The sequence below is a fragment of the Coenobita brevimanus genome, chromosome 54 (genome assembly GCF_032717465.1).
Source record: "Coenobita brevimanus isolate Jiangsu-jjx chromosome 54, ASM3271746v2, whole genome shotgun sequence".
Classification (NCBI taxonomy): domain Eukaryota; kingdom Metazoa; phylum Arthropoda; class Malacostraca; order Decapoda; family Coenobitidae; genus Coenobita; species Coenobita brevimanus.
Genome location: NC_137007.1, coordinates 17,434,116 through 17,443,883, shown reverse-complemented (window position 1 = coordinate 17,443,883; position 9,768 = coordinate 17,434,116).

The window sequence follows — 9,768 nt, the reverse complement described above, 5'->3', positions numbered from 1 at the left end:
TGTGTTTGCCGCAAGAGAATCTCCAAATGAATCACTGGGCTTCTCACCTTTTGAACTACTGTTTGGCCATGAAGTAAGAGGACCCCTTAAGCTACTCAAGGAATGTTGGCTGTCGGAGGAAGATGACGTCAACCTGCTGGAGTATGTGATGAAGTTCAAAGAACGGCTGTCCACTGCTTTACAGCTGGCGAGAGAGAATTTAGGAGCTGCTCAGGAGAAGATGAAGACTTGGTATGATAAGAAGTCCAGGTTACGCCACTTTCAGCCAGGAGATCAGGTTTTGATTCTGCTACCGGTTCATGGGCAACCTCTTCAAGCCAAGTTTAGTGGTCCTTATTTCGTGGAGAAGAAACTCAGTGATGTCAACTATGTCATCGCCACACCAGATCGTAGAAAGAACAAGCAACTTTGTCACATCAACATGATAAAGTTATATCACAGGCGGGATGAAAATAATCCAGTCTGCACTGTAGCTGTTCCATCCGAATCTGCAAGTGAAGCTCTCCCATGCAGTATGAGCCTGAGTGATAGTTTGGGGAAGAATCCTGATATCATGAATGATCTCCAGACTAAGCTTTCTCATCTACCTCCCGAGGAAAGGCAGGAGTTTTCTGTATTACTGCAGGAGTACCCGCAAGTGTTCCGTGCTACTCCAGGAAGAACCACTGTGTTGATGCATGATGTCGATGTTTGAGACGCAAAGCCAATTATTAAACTGCCTCCTTACCGTGTAAACCCAGTGAAAGTTCCTCTCATCCAGAAGGAGCTTGGCTACCTGTTGGACCACAAGATGACTGAGCCCTGTCAGAGTGAGTGGAGTTCTCATGTCACTCTAGTCCCTAAGCCAGGTGGGTCACAGCAGCTTTGCATCGACTACAGACGCGTTAATCAGATAACCAAAGCAGACACTTACCCTCTCCCTCGTGTGGAAGATTGCATAGACAAGATCGGAAAGGCTAGGTACATAAGTAAGTTTGATTTGTTAAAGGGATACTGGCAAGTACCTATGACTGAACGTGCTAGGGAGCTCTCATGTTTTGTAACACTAGGAAAGACTTTTGCATGTTCTGTAATGCCATATGGTATGAAGAATGCACCAGCCACATTTCAGAAGCTCATGAATGTTGTAACAGAGGGTTTGGGAGGGTGTGTTGTTTATATTGATGATGTATTAATCTTCAGTGACAACTGGAAAGATCACCTTTGCCATGTCAGTAAATTTCTTGAGCGTTTGGTTCAGGCTAATCTTGTAGCTAATTTATCAAAGTGTGAGTTTGGTCAAGCTAAAGTTCAGTACCTTGGGTATGTAATTGGTGATGGACATGTTGCACCACCAGGAGCTAAGGTTCAGGTTATAAGTGATCTTCCCAGACCTAAAAGTAGGAAAGAGCTACAAAGATTTTTGGGAATGTTAGGTTATTACCGGAGATTTGTTCTTAACTTTTTAATTCTCGTATCACCACTTACAGACCTACTGAAAAAGGGAGTTAAATTTGTCTGGACAGATAACTGTGAATCCTCTTTCAGCAAACTTAATGCTATCCTATTAAGTCAGCCAGTGCTTGCTACTCTAAATTTTGCTAAGCCTTTTAAGATGTCTGTTGATGCAAGTGATACAGGAGCTGGGGCTGTTTTGCTGCAAGAGGATGATCAGGGTATTGAACATCCTGTATCTTATTACAGTAAGAAGTTCACTCCACCTCAAAAGAACTACTCAACTATTGAGAAAGAGCTTTTGGCCTTGATTTTGGGTTTACAGCATTTTTCATTTTATTTGTGTTCTGGTTTTGACCCCATAGTCATTTATATCGATCATAACCCACTGAAATTCCTTAGTAAGTTTAAAGATAAAAATCAGAGATTGACAAGATGGAGTCTACTTCTTCAGGAGTATTCATTGGACATACAACATGTCAAGGGGAAGGAAAATGTTGTTGCAGATTGCTTATCTAGACTTTGGACAGATTGTTTTGGAGTAATAAGAAATTTCCTTGGTAAATTTCTTTTTTCTTTGTGGGGAGGTGTTACATAGCGTATGATTTCATCATCCTTTGTGTAATTCTAACGTACAGTGTGCTGCCTCTTTGATCACGAGCGTGTTCTACCTCACTCCCCCTGTCACGGGGTTTTTATAATATCACGGTGTTTTTAAAATAAATGCTTAAATATTATTTAATTGATATTAATATTCAATAATATTAAAGAGCAGGGACAATGATTGTCTTGCTAAATCGTGCAACGATTCTCTAAGAACGAGAATTTAAAAACTTTCTCAACAGTACACAGCAGTGACTAATTACTCACAATTGCTGAATTACTGTACTGTTAGCCTCTGGAGAAAGTTACTTCACCCCTGACAATAAATAACTAATACTAATAATAATATCAGGCTCTTGCTGATGCTTTAACTCCTATCTGGCACAACGGATTTTAAGTTAATACAACAAGACTGGTCTAAGTACCAGTTATGAAGGCAAACGTTTATGCAAGCTAGGAGCTATATGGAAAATAAGCTTAATTTGGAGAAATGAAACAAGATTTTACTTTACATTAAGCTCAAGAAAAAGAACTGTTAAATTTATTGATTACAAAAAATAAATTTAACGTTACAATTCAAATCAAATCAATGAGACGCACTCACTCACCCACACAAAAGCTAAATACTTACGCCTAGAAAAAAAAAAAAAACACCTTAACTAAACTCTTAAGACTACAAAATACAAAAGGGATATACTATAGTCGATGAATGCTTTGTATCACCCGGGGGGTGGGAGTTTGGATTAACTGTACTCTGTGGAGCCTGGGTGCTAGCAACCTCTTCTCTCGCACTTCTGGAGCACAGGACCTCTCTCCGTCAAAGCAACAACTAGACTGAATTCAAAACACATTGTATGGGCAGGACGCACAAGCCACCGGAAGAAGGCGTGGCTAACGGTTGAGGCGAGCAGGGGCGAACAATAAAGAAACAATTGTATCGCTCAGTAGAGCACTTAGTGACGTGCATTAAATCGGTCACTTTTGAAAGTGACGAATGTTTTGAAAAGTATACTCCGAAATGGAGAGAGAAACGGTTAACTGAGCGATACACAGTGAGTTTTCCACTAATAGTTCATGGCTTCTCACAAAAGGGAAATGTTGCGAATTGATTCGTGACATTACGCCCCTACAAAATTAAATTTTTTCCTTATGGGAAAAAATTTGTGGATATATATATATATGTACACATCCTAAGTCATTCACACAAGATTCACACTGTGGTGTGTGTGCTATCCTGCTACAGGAGAAAGTCGCAGTCGCCAGTGAGCGAAAAAACCTCGTATTTACGTTAATAAAAGCAAGCTTGAGGGAAAAAACTCCATGACGACGGTGAAAATCCTGTACTCAGGTCAAACTGAGCAAAAACTCGCTACATTTACACTGACCACTATTTGTTGTGTAGTGTGATGTATGTAATACACAGTGTAGGTGTGACAGTTGTAGTGTGACTGTACCTATGTGTAAAATGACACAATAATAATAATATGACGACGACGAAGGCAGAGGAGAAGAGGCGGCAGCGTGCGGCAGACGATCAGCTGGCCCGCACAGCAAAACTGCTACATCCATTGCTGAACCTGCAAAACCAATTAAGGTGGAGCATCAAAAGTGTCAGTGAGACAAAATTCTTATTAAGTTACAATTACTCTCTCTGCCTAGCAATCAGTACATGCTACGAAAAATACACTCGAGGTCGCCATTAATTTTAGCACACGATTAGTGTCGGCAAGTTGAGAATCCTTGTGCAAACTCGGGTCTTCCATAGCCTCGAACTGCACACGTGTCCTCAACCTGTGCCTTAACCTACAGTTCTTATATTAATATCGGGAAGCTGAGAATCCTTGTGCAAACTTGGGTCTTCCATAGCCTCAAGTTGCCTCTGAGGAATTCTCACTTCCCCCTTAACCTACAATACTTATATTAATATCGGGGAGCTGAAAATCCTTGTGCAAGCTTGGGTCTTCCATAGCCTCAAGTCACCTCTGCGGAATTCTCACTTCCCCCTTAACCTACAGTACTTATATTAGTATCAGGGAGCTGAGAATCCTTGTTCAAACTTGGGTCTTCCATAGCCTCAAGTCGCCTCTGCGGAGTTCTCTCTCGAACTTCCCCCTTAACTTACAGTACTTGTATTAGTATCAGGGAGCTGAGGATCCTTGTGCAAACTTGGGTCTTCCATAGCCTCAAGTCGCCTCTGCAGAGTTCTCTCTCGAACTTCCCCCTTAACCTACAGTACTTATATTAGTATCGGGGAGCTGAGAATCCTTGTGCAAACTTGGGTCTTCCATAGCCTCAAGTCGCCTCTGCGGAGTTCTCTCTCGAACTTCCCCCTTAACCTACAGTACTTATATTAGTATCGGGGAGCTGTGAATCCTTGTGCAAACTTGGGTCTTCCATAGCCTCAAGTCGCCTCTCAACTTCCCCCTTAACTTACTGTACATAATATGTATGTACAGGCCCTGGACATAATGTGTCCTGTGGGGCCAATGGGCGAGACGTCAGGTCTGCACCCACTTCACCACTACCCTGTCTCTCAACTGGCTCAGAGATTACAGGAGTGGTTATGAATGGCACAGGAAGGACATGTCCCTGATTAGTGGTGATACTTTGGCACACACTGCAGGAACGGACAAAACTATCTATGTCTCGTCCCATCCCTGGCCAGAAAAAGTCAGCTCGGATACGGCCCTGGGTCTTCCTTTTGCCCATGTGACCTCCTGAGGCTGAACAATGACCCCATTCTAACACTGCTTGGCGGTACTTGGCGGGGACGACAAACTGCAGTCGAACCTCGCCCTCGGGTGTTCGTGACTCACGGTAGAGCCGTCCTTGTTTGCGAAGGAACTTGGCTCGACCTCCCCGTGAATACTTAATCACTCGACCCTTTTGTTTGTTTCGCACAGCAGCAAGTGTCGGGTCAGAATGTTGTTCTTGCACAACAAGTTGACTACACATCAGATCTTGCGGCGATTCAATGATCACTGGGGTGACACAATCTGGAGCCTCAGCCATGGCTCGTGTTACCGCAGCAGCCGAAGTCTGAGCGTCATCATCGGAGCAATTATCCTTGGCTCCTTGAATATTGCCTACTATAAGGTCAAATAGAGGCTCTGGCATGACAACTGCGAGTGTCATACCAGTATAAAATGGAGATGCCACCTGGATACATGCCTCAGGGAACAATCTCACTGATCCATCAATAAGGTTTGCATGGATCTGTCGACCTGTATACTGCTCAGGCCGAACTAGACTCTGCTTGACAGAGCAACCTGAGGAACCATTGTCTCTCAGGACCTTCACAGGAATGCCTCCCACAAACCCTGGCTGGACAAGGAAGGTACTGTCACCTGTGGGAGGGCCCGTGGAGGAAGCAGCTAGCCACTCATGAGGCTGCTGAATTGATGCGGCAAACATTGTGCCTTGAGGGTTATATTGGGAAGATGGAACATTGGCCATTTGTGGAGGGGGGTTCACTGTCACTGTGGGACTAGTGAACTGTGGGGAAGTACCCACACTGGTAGGGACGTGACCACCGTGCTGCTGCTGAGGAATGAAGGCTGCATTCGCTTCCTGCCTCTTTTGAGCTGGTGGTGAAAAAGTTTGTCCCGACGGTCGGTTGCGTGGCTGATACTGCTGCTGGTTAGGGTACTTGTTGTACCTCTTCCACTCAAGTTTCTGAGTGTTTTGCCCCTGGTCCTTCCACTGCGGTTTTGGACCTTGGCCATTATTCTGAGAATGACCTTGTTGCTGGGGTTCAGTCTGAGACGGCTTCCCAGACTTATCAGGTTTTCTGTTCCAGGTGTTTTGCTTACGAGTTTGATACCCGTATGCAGTAAAGAATGCGTCAGTCTTTTCTGCCATTTGGCTGGAATCTTTCACCTGGCAGATCTTAAGCCATGCTATGAGCTCAGCAGGCCACGACCTCTCTAGCTGTGTACGCAGCATAAGGTCAATTATCCCCTCACGCGTGGAAGGAGTTTCATCTTTCTCCATCCACTCATTTAAGTAAGCTGTGAGACGATTAAGGAACTGAACAGCTGTCTCCTTGTCTTGGAGACGAGCTCACATGAACTGAACTTTGGCGTTGTCTACTGTAAGACCATACGCCTTAATGAGTGCAGCTTTCATCATCTCATATGTGAGATTGTCTCCACGAATTCTGTGGAGATTATCGAGGGCAGGGCCCTCAAATAGGCTAAGAAACTGAAGCCGCTTAGCTGCCTCATCCAGTTGATACATGTCTGCCATGTCCTCAAAACGAGCTATGTACGGCTCGATTCGCTCGCTTTCCTTGTATGAAGGAAGCTTGATGCATGGGGTCGGCAGGACATGTGCAGGGAGAACGCTCGTGGAGCTTGGACCAACTGCACCAGATGTATCTGAAGCCAAGGAATCTCGCTTGAGCTTCATCATTTCATATTCGTGTTTTTCACGTGCCTCACGTTCGGCACGTTCGTGCTCTCGTTCTCTCTCGCGTTCCTCACGCTGTTCTCGCTCATGTTCCAAGTCGAGTTCCCGCTGTTTTTGCTCGTGTTCGCGCTGTTGTCGCTCTTTTTCTAACTCGAGCTCGCGTTGTTTCTGCTCGTATTCGCGCTGTTCTCGCTCGTACTCACGCTCCTTTTCGCGTTCCTCACGCTGTTCTCGCTCGTATTCACGCTGAATCTTACGCTCTTCATGGGCATCATTCTCGCGCTGCTGCTCCTGATTATGCCGTGAGAGTATATACTCTTTAATTTCGGTTGGGTCTGTAAGACCCATATCTTTGGCTTCCTGTAAAAATACAGTGGTAGCCATGGCGCTAATTTACTAAGCAAACCGAAACTGAGTACTGACTGCTTCGCAAACGAATGCTAATGACACAAGTAAAGAGTACAGACACAAGTTAGTGGTGACCAGTCTTATCTAGTTAACTGGCAGAGATTAAAGCAAAAATGCAAATAAATGAGAACTCAATAATTAACACAATGGGTACAGCGACTACCCAGGAGCGAATAAAATCGTCTGGCGTTACCAAAAATAAAGTACTAAATAGAGTTAAGTACTCTACGGATTAATAAAGCAAAAATTCACTTGCTAAATTAACGGTAAACACCAGTAAACTTGTGCCTATAAACTTTAATTATAAATACCTAAATATGAATGAGTGAGCACTATCTCGTGAATAGCTTTAGAGCTAGGAGTTAATATCCTGGAATGAGGTCACCAATTGTCACGGGGTTTTTAAAATATCGCGGTAATTTTTAAAAATAAATGCTTAAATATTATTTAATTGATATTAATATTCAATAATATTAAAGAGCAGGGACAATGATTGTCTTGCTAAATCGTGCAACGATTCTCTAAGAACGAGAATTTAAAAACTTTCTCAACAGTACACAGCAGAGACTAATTACTCACAATTGCTGAATTACTGTACTGTTAGCCTCAGGAGAAAGTTACTTCACCCCTGACAATAAATAACTAATACTAATAGTAATATCAGGCTCTTGCTGATGCTTTAACTCCTATCTGGCACAACGGATTTTAAGTTAATACAACAAGACTGGTCTAAGTACCAGTTATGAAGGCAAACGTTTATGCAAGCTAGGAGCTATATGGAAAATAAGCTTAATTTGGAGAAATGAAACAAGGTTTTTACTTTACATTAAGCTCAAGAAAAAGAACTGTTAAATTTATTGATTACAAAAAATAAATTTAACGTTACAATTCAAATCAAATCAATGAGACGCACTCACTCACTCACACAAAAGCTAAATACTTACGCCTAGAAAAAAAAAAAAAACACCTTAACTAAACTCTTAAGACTACAAAATACAAAAGGGAAATACTATAGTCGATGAATGCTTTGTATCACCCGGGGGGTGGGAGTTTGGATTAACTGTACTCTGTGGAGTCTGGGTGCTAGCGACCTCTTCTCTTGCACTTCTGGAGCACAGGACCTCTCTCCGTCAAAGCAACAACTAGACTGAATTCAAAATACATTGTATGGGCAGGACGCACAAGCCACCGGAAGAAGGCGTGGCTAACGGTTGAGGCGAGCAGGGGCGAACAATAAAGAAACAATTGTATCGCTCAGTAGAGCACTTAGTGACGTGCATTAAATCGGTCACTTTTGAAAGTGACGAATGTTTTGAAAAGTATACTCCGAAATGGAGAGAGAAACGGTTAACTGAGCGATACACAGTGAGTTTTCCACTAATAGTTCGTGGCTTCTCACAAAAGGGAAATGTCGCGAATTGATTCGTGACACCCCCCTTCTACCGTTATAGTAGAGTAAGTCGTTCTTTCTGTTGTTCAGAGCGGGATTGTCAACTCTTTGTCCCCATGGCTTCATTTGCGTGTCCTTCTTACAAGTTGTATCAAGCTCTGCTGGCCCCTATATAATGAGCACAGTCTCTGCATTATTGCCACTTAGATCTACTCCTCATTTTGTTCACATCTCTGTCCTCCCCTGTACAGTTATTATTGTGAGTGCTCAGGAAGTCTCCAACCATCTTGCAGCTGTATAATTTGAGTATAAGTGTTATTGCATTTTGTTCTTGTACTGTATAGCATAAGTTGTTAATTTGTAGGCCTAGTGAGATTTTTGTAATTTATGTAAAGGTTCTTCTTGTCAGCCATCATTAATAATATTTTGTATCTGTAATAATATATCTGGCATTCAATGAGTATTATCTGGTATCTCATTTTAACAGGGCTGACTTAGATAAATTTACTCATGCTAATTTCGTGTTAATAGAGGCTATTGCAGTTAACCATATATTTAACCTGTTTTTGCCATTACATTATCCTTATGAGTCCTGAATGTTTTGTTGTTAGTTTGAGCATTAAACTTTAACTTGTAATTTTACCTAACTCTTTTGTTTTGAACCTGGAACTTTACGGGACAGTAGTGATTTTTAGTATTCTCACTTAAAGTGTACATTATCTTTCGCTGTTATATATATATATATATATATATATATATATATATATATATATATATATATATATATATATATATGACTGCATATTTACCTCTATGTTACGCTTCCTGGAACATAATTTGAGAAATCTGTCTTAACTTTTTTCTTAAAAATGAGTACTATACTTGATGTTTTAGTGCATTTGGAGTCACTCCAGAGATTAGAGAGTTATTAAATAGCATACTGGTTGTAAGTGATTGCTATAATTCCGTCCTGGCTTCCCTCGGAATCCTGTAATATGTCTAGTGACCCGGCAATATCTAAGACATTTGCATCTTTATTTCATTTATGATACTTTTCTTACCAAAAGTAGTAATACTATACTCTCCTGAAGTTCATTTCGTTCAAATGTTAGTACTTTTGCAGTGTATTTCCCATAGGTCAGTGGCAGAATATTTCATGTAATATGGCTTTACATTTTTTTTTTTTTTTTTCATAACGCTTTCGTGACAAGCATCATATTCTGGTGGTAATCTAGTGTCACATCTCAGACTTCACGATCAAAATAAGGCAATTATGGACCAAGATAAAGCGAGAAGACTAGGACCTTGCCAGTATGATCACTGAAAATAACTGTTGCTTAAGAGTTCGCGAGTATATTTAGTTCTCTAACAAATATCTCAGCCTAGAACCAGATGCCTTAATCCTGAAGGAGGTGATCATGAATAACTGCTTCCATGTCACACTTTACTACACCATTAAGTTGTCCTCCCTCCATCTCAAGCAAATCTACTTCATATACCTATCAACACGATCTTTCCATCGT